Below are 15,427 nucleotides of genomic sequence, written 5' to 3' on the forward strand. Positions count from 1 at the left end.
GTTGGAGTGCGAATCTAGCTGATCCGCCTTGCGCTTGTTGTTGTTCTGGCCGCCTCGACTGTCTCCAGCCGGCTTGGGAGTAGCCGGCGTAGGGACAGCCTTGTCCGAGGCGGTCACCTTGACACGCATCACCAAGTCGGCCGTGGCATACTTGTTCGCCTTGGCCATGAGCACCGCTAGAGAGGTGGGCTCGGAGCACATGAGCTTGTGCTTGAGGAGGGTGCCGTCTCGGCAACCGTCGATGAAGTATTGATTGGCATGTACCTCATGCACCCCCTCACAGGACTTGCGAAACTCCGTCCAGCGAGTGACGTAGTCGCGAAGGGGTTCGTCGGGCCTCTGGACGCACATGGACAGATCGCGAGGCCGGCCAGGGTGCTTGTAGGTGCCAGTGAAGTTGCGGACGAACGCCTGCTCGAAGTCCACCCATGGGTTGACGCTGCCGGCTGGAAGGTTGTTGAGCCAAGTCTGAGCCGAGCCGGTCAACATGAGTGGCACGTAGCAGACTGCTACACGCTTGTTGCTCCTGGCAATGCCAACGGCGGTGGTGTAGTCGATCAGCCAGTCTCTGGCTTGGCGGTGCCATTGTACTTGGGAGTATCCCGAGGCAAGGTGAACCCTCGGGGAAACGGCTCCCCTCGGATCCGGGGGCCGAAGCAGGCCGGACCGATAGGACCATCCTCCTCCAAGAGGGCTAACGGGGCCAGGGCGTTGAGACGCTGGCGGGCGTCCTGGTCGCCCTGGGGAACGCGAGCGCCTATCCGAGCCGCGATCGGAATGGCACCTTTCGAACTGGTGGCATGGGTCCTCCCGGACGAGGAACCTCATACGCTGAGTCGCTCTCCTCGCCTCCGCGACGCCTGCTCAAAGTATGCTCGCTCTGGTGCTGGGAGCGCCTGTCTTGAGTTCCCTTGCCCCTCCGGCTGGAGGTGCGATGCGAGGAAGATCCCTCCGCGTGGTGATGACCGCTAGGGTTGTGGCGCGCTCCGGGGTTGGGTCCCGCAGACTCTAACTAGGCCTGACCGGGGTCAAGCTGTGCCTGCTGCTCATTGGCGGCGTCAAGGAGATCCTTGACCCGCTTCTCCTGGAAGGCGCGCTCCTCGCCCTCCAAGTTTGGCATTTCTTCCATGGCCGCCTGTGCCGCCCACAGGTTGGCTACACGGGTCTCGTAGACGGGCTGGTTGCTGCCTAGGATCTCGGCAATGAACCGACCACAGCCACCGACCGATCCAAGCCGGCTAGGGGCCTCGGAAATCAGAGTGAGGCCGTATGCAGAGTTATACTCGCGCTGCGTGGCCTCCATCCGACGCTTCGCCAAGGCAACGATAATGCCCTCCTCCAAGATCTGCTTGCGAGCCTCCTCCAGCGAGGCTCGGGCGTCGTTAGGGTTTGCGGAAGCGGCCATGGGCGTCTTCAGGCCGACGAGTGCATCATGAAGAGTGTCAGCGGTGACAGCAGCATTCTCACCAGCGTCTGCTGACGCCTTGCCATGAGCCGTGCTGGTGCCAGCGCCGTTGGCCATCACCTCCATGATGTTGGAGACGGCGGCGACATGGTACGGGGTGAAGAACCCCATCAACGGTGGAGGGCTATAGAAGACAAGTACGTTGATGGGGTACACGTCATGTGTAGGTATCTCAGCGATAGAGAGCCTACTGAAGCTGGCGCACAGTGCCTCAACATCGAAGTCCTCGCCAAAGTAGTGAGGACCATCGTTGAGACGTGGGTCACTATAGAGAACGATGAGGTTCTCCATAGCAGCGACGACGACGCTAGGAGGCGCCTCGTCATCGGAATCTTCGTCTGAGTCCGCATGGCGGACGAGGACGTTGATCATCATTGGTGTTGCCTCATCAAAAGCAGGCTCCACGAGCATGCAGATCGATCCGGACGCAATGCATCCGGTGGTGTAGGTGCGGGGCCCCGCCCAGCACATAAAACCAGCCGATGCCGCGATCGGCCCCACGGTGGGCGCCAAATGTCAGTGAATACTCACAACATATGCCATAGGTAGGCTAAAGTCGGTGAGAACGAAAGGGACAACGGAGGGCACTAGGGACGAGGTTGGTACAAGCATAGAACGCACAATGTACCCAGGTTCAGGGCTCTCCGTAGAGGTAAGACCCCTAGTCCTGCCAGAGTGTATGATGTATATGGATGGATTACAAGGTTGCTCCTGGAGCTGTGTTGAGGATGAGGAAGAGGGGAGCAGCCGGCTCGTCTCTGCCTCTCTCTATGTGGTGGGTGAGTATGATATGTTGTTCGACCGACCCCTGCTACTTCAACAAAAGACCTTCTAACGGCGCTAGAAACATGCTGACGGGAGACTGTTCTTGTCTTGATACTCCTCAGCAACGGCACCAGGAATCCTTCTGCTACGGCTACGCCTTAAGGGACTTCCTAGGCAAATATGCAAAGGATTTCCCCCGTGGCCTTGGAGCCTTGCGTTGGCGTTCCCTCGAAGCGGAAAGGGTGATGTAGCGCAGCGGTGGTAAGTATTTCCCTCAGTTTGAGAACCAAGGTATCGATCCAATGAAGGAGTATCTCAAGTGCCTGCACAAACACAAAAAGCTTGCTCCCAACGCTATGAAGGGGTTGTCAATCCCTTATAGATTGTTCGCCAAGTGAGAACTGAAAGCAACAAAGTAACAAAGCAAAGTAAAAGCGAAAGTGGAAACGATAGGTGTGAATAGACCCGGGGGCCGTAGTGTTCACTAGTGGCTTCTCTCATGAAAGCAAGTAGACGGTGGGTGAACAAATTACTGTCGAGCAATTGATAGAACCGTGCAAAGTCGTGACGTCATCTATGGCAATGATTATATCTATAGGCATGACGTCCAAAACAAGTAGACCGATACTTTCTGCATCTACTACTATTACTCCACACGTCGACCGCTATCCAGCATGCATCTAGTGTATTAAGTCCAAAAGAACAGAGTAACGCCTTAAGCAAGATGACATGATGTAGATGGACAATCTCATATCTACGACAAATCCCACCTTGTTACCCTTGATGGAAACTACACGATGTGTGCCTTGCTGCCCCTACTGTCACTGGGAAAGGTCACCACACGGTAAGATCCCAAAACCAAGCACTTCTCCCATTGCAAGAATCATAGATCTACTTGGCCAAACAAAACCCAAGACTTGGAGAGACTTACAAGGATATCAAATCATGCACATAAGAAATCAACAAAGACTCAAATATATATCACAGATAATCTGATCACAAATCCACAATCCATCGGATCTCGACAAACACACTGCCAAACAGGATTACATCGGATAGATCTCCATGAAGATCATGGAGAACTTTGTATTGAAGGTCCAAGAGAGAGAAGAAGCCATCTAGCTACTAACTACGGACCCGTAGGTCTGAAGTGAACTACTCACGAGTCATTGGAGGGGCGATGATGTTGATGTAGAAGCCCTCCAACTACAAAGTCCCCTCCGGCAGGGCACCAGGAAGGGTCTCCAGATGAGATCTCGCGGAAACGGAAGCTTGTGGCGGCGGAAAAGTGTTTTCGTGGATTACCTGATTTTTTCTGTATGTTAGGGAATATATAGGCGAAGGAGCTAGGTCAGGGGGGGCTAAGGAGGCCACAAGCCTGCTAGCCGTCGCCCCCCTGGTGGCAGCTACAGGCTTGTGGGCTCCCTGTAGCTCTCCTGGCTTGGCCCACATTTCCCCTGATCTTCTTCCATTCGGGAAAATTTTATTTCGGGGATTTTATTCCGTTTGGACTCCATTCCAAAATCAGATCTGAAAAGAGCCAAAAACACAGAAAAAACAGGAACTGGCACTTGCCACTGAATTAATAAGTTAGTCCCAAAAAAGATATAAAAGGTACATAAAACATCCAAAGATGACAAGATAACAACATGAAACCATCAAAAAGTACAGATACATTTGAGACGTATCAAGCATCCCAAGCTTAACTCCTTCTCGTCATCGAGTAGGGAAGTGATAAAGAATGAACTTTTGATGCTTTCATGCTACGTAGCATAGATGTCCTTTGTAACTCCTCTTATGTGACATGAATGTTCAGATCCATTAGATTCAAAACAATAGTTTGCTATTGACGTGGAAACAATAATAATTCAAGCAAACTAGCAAGGTAATCATGAACTTTCAAAATAACAAGGCCAAAAGAAAGTTATCCCTACAAAAGCATATAGTCTGGCTATGCTCTATCATCATTGCACGACGAATTTAAATCATGCACAACCCCGGTATTGACCAAGTAATTGTTTCACACCTTTACTTTCTCAAACCTTTTCAACTCTCACGCAATACATGAGCGTGAGCCATGGTTTTAGCACTATAAGTGGTGTGGAGTGTGGTGGAGGTTGGAAGACAAACAAGGAGAAGATGATCACATTAACTAGGCATATCAATGAGCTGTGGAGATGCTCATCAATAGATATCAATGTGAATGAGTAGGGATTGCCATACAAATGATGCACTAGAGCTAAGAGTATGTGAAAGCTCTTAAAGAAAACTAGTGGGTGTGCATCGAACTTGCTTGCTCACGAAGACCTAAGGTAATTTTGAGGAAGCCTATCATTGGAATATACAAGCAAAGTTATATAATTAAAATTTCCCACTAGCTATATGGTGGTGAAAAAACGAGAGACTCTCAATCATGAAGGTCATGGTGCTTAATATGCACAAGTGTGGAAAGGTGGTAGCATTGTCCCTTCTCTCTTTTTCTCTCATCATTTTTTTTTAGTGGTCTCTTTGGCCTCTTTTATTTCCTCACATGGGACAATTCTCCATCAATGATGATCATCACACTTTCAACTCAAAACTTAGAGCAACGATGACTCTATATGGAATGCCTTCGGTAGTGTACCGTGACAGTGATCTAGCATGGCACAGACATAAATGAAACATCATGCTAGCTATCTTACGATCATGCAATGGAAATGTAGAAGTGGTGGCACATGTCATGGTGCTATTTGCGTGGCAATATATCTCGGAATGACTTTGAAAAAGCCATTGTAGGTAGGTATGGTGGCTGTTTTGAGGGAGCCTAATGGTGGGTTTTGTGCACCGGCGAAAGTTGCACGGCACTAAAGAAAATAGTGATGGTGGAAGGTGAAAGTGCATCTAAACCATGGACTCAACATTAGTCATGAAGAACTCATATACTTGTTGCAAAAGTTTTATTAGTAATCGAAACAAAGAATTCAACGCATACTCCTAGGGGAAGGGTTGGTAGGTATAAACCATCGCGCGATCCCGACCGCCACGCAAAGGATGACAATCAATAGACTAATCATGCTTAGATTTCATCACATAGAGGCTCACCATACGTGCATGCTACGGGAATCACTAACTTCAACACAAGTATTTCTAGATCCACAACACCTTACTAGCATAACTTCAATATTATCACAACCACAATTCAAAACTAATTGAGATGAATCAAACTTCTCTAACTATTTAATGCACATGAAGGTGGAAGTTTTCGTATCCCTTTGGATAACTACCCCTTTTGAGACTAATTTCAAAGCATAGATCAACTACCAAGCCATGCATCGCTGTGCTCTAAAAGATATAAGTGAAGCACATGTGAGCTGAATTGTCTACCAAAGGATATAAGTGAAGCTGGACAAAATCACGGTGAGTGCATGTCTCTATCTTTAGGTGTGCAGGAAGGATGATTGTGCCACAACAAAAATAAAAGACCCCTATGATACAAGACGCTGCAAGCAAAAACACATAACATGTGGTGAATAAAAATATAGCCCCAAGTAACGTTACCGATGGATTGAACACGAGAGAGGGGATGCCTTCCCGGGGCATCCCCAATCTTAGGCTTTTACGGCATCCTTGAATTTCTTGGGGTGCCCTCGGCATCCCCAAGCTTGAGCTCGTGCCACTCTTTATCTTTTTGTCCATAAGAACTTCACCCAAAACTTGAAAACTTCACAACATGAAACTTAAACAGAAACTCGTGATAACATTAGTATAAGAAAGCAAACCACCGCTTCCTTAGGTACTGTAGCAAACTTAAATTCTACTTATGTTGATGTTGGGTTACTGTATACTTCAATCTTCCATGGCTAATACCCCCCGATACTATCCATAGTTTCATCAAAATAAGCAACCAACACGACAAAAACATAATTTGTTAACAGCAGACCAGTCTGTAGCAATCTGTATACTTCGTATGCTTCTGTACTTAAAAAATTCTGAAAATTAAGACAGTCTGAAGAATTTGCATAGCAATCAGCAGCAAAAAGAATCAACTCAAAAGATCTTACAGAAAAAAATGAAAATTCTTTTCGTGACCAGAAAGTTTCTGTCTTTTCCAGCATGACCAAACGATCATCCCCAAGACTAATCGTAACGGTTCTGCTTGGCACAAACGCAAAAAGAAACACAAAAAACACAATCATAACAGAATTATGAAAGTGTGGAAAACATAAAACAGAAAGAAAAAGGATAGATTCGTTGGGTTGCCTCCGAACAAGCGCTATTGTTTAACGCCCTTAGCTAGGCAAAAGGTGATGGAATCATGTATAGTCATCTTTGGTGCTCAAACCATAAGTAGTGTGATGATTTATCACCTTAAGATCTTCATCTTTATTGGATGACTCACCACTAGCTTTAGGAACAAAAACAAACTTGACGGTCTTTTTGAGAGTGAGATTTGGAGTATTTTGCACAGCGGCAAAAGCGGAACCCAAGTTGGTTATGACATCTTCTAGTTTGCCAATTCTAGAAGAATCATTAACTATAAGTTCCTTCTCCCTTAAATTTTTCAAAAAATTTCCCACTTTGGATCCGTACTGAGTAATTTGATTGTGGATCTTTCTATCCAAACCCTCAATAAGTTCAATTGTGGCAATTTTTTTTCAATAGCGTCAAGGCTTTGCATCACGTGTTCCAAGGTTAGGGTAGTTCCATTAACCATGAGCGGGGGTGAGCCTACCAAATTCATGATAGCTCCATAGGAGTCAGCAGTATGGCTCCCAAAAAAATTCCCGCCTACAATGGTATCAAGGATATACCTATTCCAAGAAGAAATTCCAACATAAAAACTGTGAAGAAGAACGGTAGTGGATTGCTTACGAGTAGATCTACTTTGAGCATTGCAAATCCTGACCAAGCGTCCTTTAAATTTTCTTCCTCATTCTGCCTGAAATTGAGAACTTCATTCTCAGGGGTATCGTTTGGAGTGGTGGGTCTAGCCATTGATGGACTATCTCACACACAAACGAGCAGGAAGAGTGAGTGAAACGGGCAAAAGAAAATGGCAAAGGAGGAAGGCAAATGAAAACGGCAAATGTGAAGTGGGGGAGAGGAAAACGAGAGGCAACTGGCAAAAAAAAGTAAATGCAAGAGATGAGTTTGTGAGACCTACTTGGATAGATCTCTCCTTCCCCGGCAACGGCGCCAGAAATATTTCTGCTACTGCAACAAAAGACCTTCCAACGGCGCGAGAAACGTGCTGACGGGAGACTGTTCTTGTCTTGATACTCCTCAGCAACGGCACCAGGAATCCTTCTGCTACGGCTACGCCTTAAATGACTTCCTAGGAAAATATGCAAAGGATTTCCCCCGTGGCCTTGGAGCCTTGCGTTGGTGATCCCTTGAAGCGGAAAGGGTGATGTAGCGCAGCGGTGGTAAGTATTTCCCTTAGTTTGAGAACCAAGGTATCGATCCAGTGAAGGATTATCTCAAGTGCCTACACGAACACAAAAAAGCTTGCTCCCAACGCTATGAAGGGGTTATCAATCCCTTATAGATTGTTCGCCAAGTGAGAACTGAAAGCAACAAAGTAACAAAACAAAGTAAAAGGAAAAGTGGAAACGATAGGTGTGAATAGACCCGGGGGCCGTAGTGTTCACTAGTGGCTTCTCTCATGAAAGCAAGTAGACGGTGGGTGAACAAATTACTGTCGAGCAATTGATAGAACCGCGCAAAGTCGTGACGTCATCTATGGCAATGATTATATCTATAGGCATCACGTCCAAAACAAGTAGACTGATACTATCTGCATCTACTACTATTACTCCACACGTCGACGTCTATCCAGCATGCATCTAGTGTACTAAGTCCAAAAGAACATCATAACGCCTTAAGCAAGATGACATGATGTAGATGGACAATCTCATATCTACGACAAAGCCCACCTTGTTACCCTTGATGGAAACTACACAATGTGTGCCTTGTTGCCCCTACTATCACTGGGAAAGGTCACCACACGGTAAGAACCCAAAACCAAGCACTTCTCCCATTGCAAGAATCATAGATCTAGTTGGCCAAACAAAACCCAAGACTCGGAGAGACATACAGGATACCAAATCATGCACATAAGAAATCAACAAAGACTCAAATATATATCATAGATAATCTGATCACAAATCCACAATTCATCGGATGTCGACAAACACACCGCCAAAGAGGATTACATCGGATAGATCTCCATGAAGATCATGGAGAACTTTGTATTGAAGATCCATGAGAGAGAAGAAGCCATCTAGCTACTAACTACGGACCCGTAGGTCTGAAGTGAACTACTCACGAGTCATTGGAGGGGCGATGATGTTGATGTAGAAGCCCTCCAACTCCAAAGTCCCCTCCGGCAGGGCACTGGGAAGGGTCTCCAGATGAGATCTCGCGGAAACGGAAGCTTGCGGTGGCAGAAAAGTGTTTTCGTGGATTCCCTGATTTTTTTCCTGTATTTTAGGGAATATATAGGTGAAGGAGCTAGGTCAGGGGGCGCCAGGGAGGCCACAAGCCTGCTAGCCGCCGCCCCCCTGGTGGCGGCTACAGCGCTTGTGGGCTCCCTGTAGCTCTCCTGGCTTGGCCCACAAGCCCCCTGATGTTGTTACGTTCGGGAAAAAATTATTTCGGGGATTTTATTCCATTTGGACTCCGTTCCAAAATCAGATCTGAAAAGAGCCAAAAACACAGAAAAAACAGGCAATATAGAAACCATCAAAAAATATAGATACGTTTGAGACGTATCAACCCCCTGCATGGAGGGTGACTAGGGTGTTTTATAGACGAACCTACCGGCCTACAATATGGATAAAGGGTACAAGAATGGGACCCGGTTGGTAGCCTCGCCGGCCGGCCAGGGGGCACACGAGGGTCTTGTCTTGTCGCTTGAAGGGCCCGCCGGCTGTGAGGTCCCGTCTAGCTGTGGGACCCGCCGGCTAGCCAATGAAGCTCTCGCGTAAGGTTGACGCCGAGCACGCGTTGTACGTCTGGCCTCCACAGTTCCCCACACCGAGTGCAATAATGGAGTGGGAGTTTGACGGTCCGACACTATGTTGGCTGATGGATCAGAGCCGGGGTAGGTCAGCGGCATGGCTGCCGACACTCGTACCTGCCAGGCACTCCGATCCAGTACCTTTGCTCACGCGTAGCCACCTTTAATCGTTGGGTCTCGTCATGACCTACGACCCGATGTGACTTGAGATCCTCGGCTGGCTAGCCTGCTTGGCTAGCCGGCTTGGGCATGGCCGCCTTGTTCCTAGCCGGTTGGCTTGGCCAAGGCGGTCAGGAAGAGGTAGCCGTCACACCTCTAGCCGGCAGGGGTTGCCTGGACGGCCACAGAGTTGGCCGTCTCATCATCCAGCCGGTAGGCGTAGCCTAGCCGGCCAGAGGACTTGGGCATTGGGGAATTATACTTGGTCATTCATTTTGGGCAGGAGATGAAGGAGCAGGCTCGATGAGCCTACCCCGGGGTTATCCCCCCGACACTTGGGTTTAACCTCATGTCAGTCTCAATGCTTTGTGATCTTGATATGGTTGTTATGTTTGGAAAAAATATAGATGTGTTGTCATCACAGAATCTGACAGATCCAAAGTCTCCGAAGGTGTTAGAAGAGGGGATTTGTACATTGTTGATTTTTATACAGGTCCTCAACTAGCCACTTGCTTACTAGCAAAAACCTCAGAACGCTGGCTATGGCATCGAAGAATTGGTCATCCTGGTATGAGGAACTTGCACACATTGGTGAGGAAAAGCATGTCATTGGCATCGAATCAGTCAAATTCCTCAAGGACCACCTTTGTGGTGCTTGTGAGTCTGGAAAAATGACCAGATCCAAACACCCCTCGAAGACTATCATGACTACTACTCATCCATTTGAATTGCTTCACATGGATCTATTTGGACCTACTCATTATGCCACTCTAATAAATTCAGCATATTTATACGGCTTTGTCATAGTTCATGATTGTTCTAGATATACTTGGGTGCATATCATTCTGTATAAAACTGAAGTGCAGGAAGTCTTCAAACGATTTTCCTCAAGGGCCTCAACAAACTTCGGAGTCAGGATCAAACACATCAGGAGTGATAATGGGACTGAATTCAAAAATACAGGTCTTGATGATTATCTTGATGAACTTGGTATTACTCACGAATTGTCTGCTCCTTATACTCCTCAACAGAATGGCGTCGTCGAAAGAAAAAACAGGACTCTGGTTGAGATGGGATGAACCATGCTTGAAGAATATCAGACTCGTCGTCGTTTCTGGCCCGAAGCAATCAACACTTCTTGCCATATCATCAACAGGGTATATCTTCACAAATTCCTCAAGAAAACTTCATATGAACTCCTCACTGACAAGAAACCCAATGTATGTTATTTCAAAGTCTTCGGAGTAAAATGCTGGATTAGAGATCCTCACCATAGCTCAAAGTTTGCACCTAAAGCGCATGAGTGTTTTATGCTCGGTTACGGAAAGGACTCGCACACCTACAGAGTCTTTAACAACTATCACAACAAGGTTGTTGAAACTGTAGATGTGTGGTTCGATGAAACTAATGGCTCGCAAAGAGAGCAATTGCCACCTGATCTAGATAAATTGTCTCCTGAGGAAGCAATCAAGCTCAAAGCTACGGAAGACATTGTTCCTACTGAGGAAAATTGTTGAAGAAATCACTCCCAGCACTGATGAAAATCAAGAAGATTCTCCTGAGGAAATTTCTCCAGAACAAATTCCTCAGCCCAGACGAAATCCTCAACCAGCTCATCCGGGGATTGCAAATGAAGTAGAACTTGACAAAATTCTCGATGACATCAACGCGCCAGGTCTATGATGGGGGAGCTGAAATTTTTCTTAGGTATTCAAATTCGTCAACAACGCAATGGCATCATCATATCACAGGAGAAATACCTCAAGGATGTTTTGAGGAAATTCGACATGCATGAATGCAAATGCGCCAAGACTCCCATGCCTACCAACGACCACCTCTGCACTGAGGAAAATGGTAAAGAATTCGATCAGTAGGTATATCGCTCTATGATTGTCTCTTTACTGTATTTGTGTGCATCTAGGCCAGATATAATTCTTACTGTTTGCATGTGTGCTCGTTTTCAAGCAAAATCGAAGGAATCACATCATAAGGGTGTGAAACATATTCTTCGATACTTAGCTCACACACCAACACTAGGATTATGGTACCCCAAGGGCTCAAATCTTCATCTCATGGGATATTCTGATTGTGACTATGCTGGTGACCGTGTGGATCGCAAGTCAGCTTCTAGCACTTGTCATTTCCTCGGAAGATCATTAGTCTGCTGGTCCTCAAAGAAGCAGAACTGTGTTTCTCTCTCCACTACCGAAGCTGAGTACATTGATGCTGGATCCTGCTGTGCTCAATTGCTATGGATGAAGCAAACCCTCAAGGACTACGGCATCAACATGTAGAATGTGCCTCTCTACTGCAACAATGAGAGTGCAATCAAGATTGCATACAACCCAATACAACATTCGAAGACTGAGTACATCTAGATTCGTCATCACTTTCTTCGGGACCATGTCCTCAAGGGCAATATCCTCATCGACCATGTGAAGACTGACGATGAACTAGCAGATATTTTCACTAAGCCCTTGGATGAGAAAAGGTTTTGCAAGTTGTGGTGTGAGCTAAATACCTTAGAATCTTTGAATGTTTTGTGAAAACATGCACACATCCTAACACTTCTGCAAAATTGATGACTTAGATGTGCAACACACGAAGAATCGATTTTCTTCAATCAAAGAAGAATATCACTCTTAGTGTGAGGAAATTAATGAAGAATTTGGTTCTCAGGGCCCTACGACAATTGTACGCGGAGCCTGTAATCATCATTCTTATACGGTGGGTCACGCCACCACCCAACTTTGAAAATTTTCATGCTCCTTTTTCTTCAAAGTTGAAATTCATCAACCTGACGCTTTATCACAAAATCCTCAAGTTTTTCAAAATCTTTAAAACACTTGATGATTCTCATTTGCCCAGGTATATATATATATAGACTGAGATTTCAAAGTCCTCAACAGCATTCACTTATAGCTATTTCTTCAATCTGATATTTCATCTAAGTGAATGTTATCGGACCCTACTCCCCTCTATGCTTTACTCAACCCAGTCTGTTCAATTCTTCATATGCGTTCTACTTGAAACTTCATTCAAAATCCTCACTGTGTCCTTGTCAGCTGAGGATTTTGCAACGAAATCCTCAAATCTTCAAAAATGAATTTTATATTGTTACACAGTAACTGAACCCCACTTCCCATGGTCACATAAGCACGATCTCCACCACTTTAATCTCAGGCTACACGTGTCATACGGAGACGAATGGGCAAGGGCTGTTCGGTCCGAAAGTTTCGGCCGGACCATTTTCACCTGAGCTATAAATAGGTCATTACCCCCCTCTGTCAAAACTCTTCGTTCTCTCGTCCTTCTCTCTGCCTCAAGCACAAACCTAGCGCCACCGCTAGCAATCTCGTCGCCGGTGAGGAACAGCTTCACTGCCTCGACCTCTCCGTCGCTAGACTCACGCCGGAAGCGGAACATCTACATCCGCCACCGCCGTAGCTGTCTTCTGCCACCAAGTTAGGGCGCAGCGGACACGAACCGAAGAGCTTCTTAGTGTTTTCCCCATGTTCTTCGTCCTCGCCACACAGGGTAATTAAAATCCTATTTTATTGCCCTGTTTGATCTACTATTTTACCTTAGATTCGAGAAATCTATTTTTCCTCAGTGTCTATCAGCTTCGCACACTCTATTCCTCAAACACTTGATGAATTTCACTAAGCCACTAAAATTCTTCACGTGATTCCTCAATTGTGCAAATTTTCGAATCTGCACAACTCTGGAGCCCAATATTAGAGTGCTTAGACAAATTCCTCAACTCACTAGTCAAATTCATCAACTTTTAAAAAAATTAATTTCTTCAAATCTGAGAACGCATATGACCTCTCCAAATTCCTCGCACCTATACTCTGTTCACAGGTACAAAATGTCAGTAGATGAATCTCTAGGTTCTCATCAACTTAACTCATTTGCAGCGTTCCTCGAAGAAACTTTGCCAGTGTCATCAAAATCCTTAAGAGTGCAAATTCCTCGGCAAAAGCATCAGCTGAAGAAAATGGAAGATGACAGAAAGCAAAAGGGTGGAAAAAAACTTGAACAGGACACTGCAATTGATATCTCTGAGGATATATACCTTGATTATTGTACGCCAGATGAGCAAGAACCTATAATGAAAAGGAAAATCAGGCTTCAAAAGTTAGAACGCAGGTGGACTAAGGAGTGGAATGAATATCGCTTTGTCACTCCCAAGTATGCGAAGAAATTCGCCCTCAAGCCACCTTGCAAAAGGCCTCCTCTTGGTGATCATCAGATAGCACATCCCTCAAGCATCAAAACTGTTGAGGATTACCCTGAGGAGAAAGACAAACACTTGTCTAAACTTCAGAAGAAAGCAGAAGCTGCAGTGAGGAAATACAATGAGAAATTTGCTGCTGCCACTCCAGTCACCTGTTCTGCTGCTGAAGCTTCTGGTACAGCTATTCCTCAAGTGAAGTATGTGCCCAAGAAACCAAAGGCTTCAAAGCCAAAAGAGTAATTGCCTCAGAAGGCTGCACCAACGCCAAAACCTTCAGCAGCTACACAGGCTTCAAAGCCTGAACACAAGAAGATTGTCAAGCAACAGCCTGCTCACTCCAGCTCCTTTGTACCATCTGCCACGAGCTCAGAGACAAAGTCTTCACCAACACCCTTGAATCCCAGCCCAAGCAAAGTCATCAACCTCCCTTCTGCATCAGAAGGAAGTGATGAATTTGATGATGAAACACTACAAGCCATCATCAGAAACAAGCAGGAACGAGTTGCACAAGCCTTAGGCAGCTCAATTCCTCTTGCCATGGATCCCAAGGTCCTGCTAGACTTCATCAATGTTTGGTATGAAGATCCAAGCACTCCATTGATGACTTGAAGCTTCCCCCAGGTGTCAGTCATATGGTGGCCACATTCATCAATGAGGCCAAATTGAGAGAGACGCAAGCCAAGCAAGCAAAGGCTGCAAAAGTGAAGAAGGAGAAATTCCTCAGGCAGAATCTCCTCAATATGACGCATGAAGATCTTGTATCCACCCAGGATGAACTGAAGACCTTGACTGACAAGTACACGAATCTATCTGATCGTCAAAGTCTCAAGTCAAATTTAATCAAGTTTGCAACTGATGCAGTTGATGAATATAACAAGAAGGTTGCTCCTCGAGTAAAACCAAAGCTGCTTGAGTCCAGCTATTCTGTTCAGCTGACTGAAGAAGATGAAGCTGATGAACATGTTGATGAGGAAATGCCTCAAGATATTCCAGCTGATGAACCTGTAATTGAGGAAATACCTCAAGACACTCCAGCTGATGAATCTGCTCCAGCTGAAGAAAATGTTGCAGCTGAGGAAACTGCCAGGACTGATATTGCACCAGCTCTTGAAGAGAAAATTCCTTCACCTCAATCCTCAAAGGTGAAGAAAATGGTTATGTCTGCATCAGATGTGAAGAAAACCAAGGTTGTTGCAAAAGAAGCGAAGAAAAGAAAATCTTCAAAGAACTCAGAATCCTCAGAGGCCAATCGCCCAAAGTTCGGTCAGACAGAGTCCTCAACTGCTCCAGTGGATGCTATGCCGCTGAAGGTAGCTCCATCATATTCGCTTATTCCATTCGGAATTTATTATGTCATTCCTGAAGAAGATGAGAAAATTCAGATTGATGAGGAAATAAAAGATGATGATTCTGAACAAACCATAGATGAGGAAATTCAAATTGATGATATTCATCAGTCCTTCATTCCTCACAAGACATCTGATGAACCTGCTCAAGGATCAGCTGCAACAGCTGAAGATTTTGCCTCCTCCATCAAGCAAACTCCTCGAGCTGAGGAAAATCCCGAACCTGAGGAAAATCCTCAACCTGAAGAAAATCCTCAACCTGAGGAAAAGGCTGAAGAAAATGCTCCTGCACCCAATACTGAAACTGCCATTGTTGTGGTCAACACTGAAACTGCAATGATAGTATCTCCTCAAGAAAAGCAGCATAATCTTCAACCAAAGAAAAATCAACCTTTTTCAAAGAGGCCAAAGTTTAAGAAGGAAGAGTTCTATGAAGAACGGATGTATTTCAT

This window comes from Hordeum vulgare, chromosome 4H, assembly GCF_904849725.1.
Source record: "Hordeum vulgare subsp. vulgare chromosome 4H, MorexV3_pseudomolecules_assembly, whole genome shotgun sequence".
Taxonomy (NCBI): Eukaryota; Viridiplantae; Streptophyta; class Magnoliopsida; order Poales; family Poaceae; genus Hordeum; species Hordeum vulgare.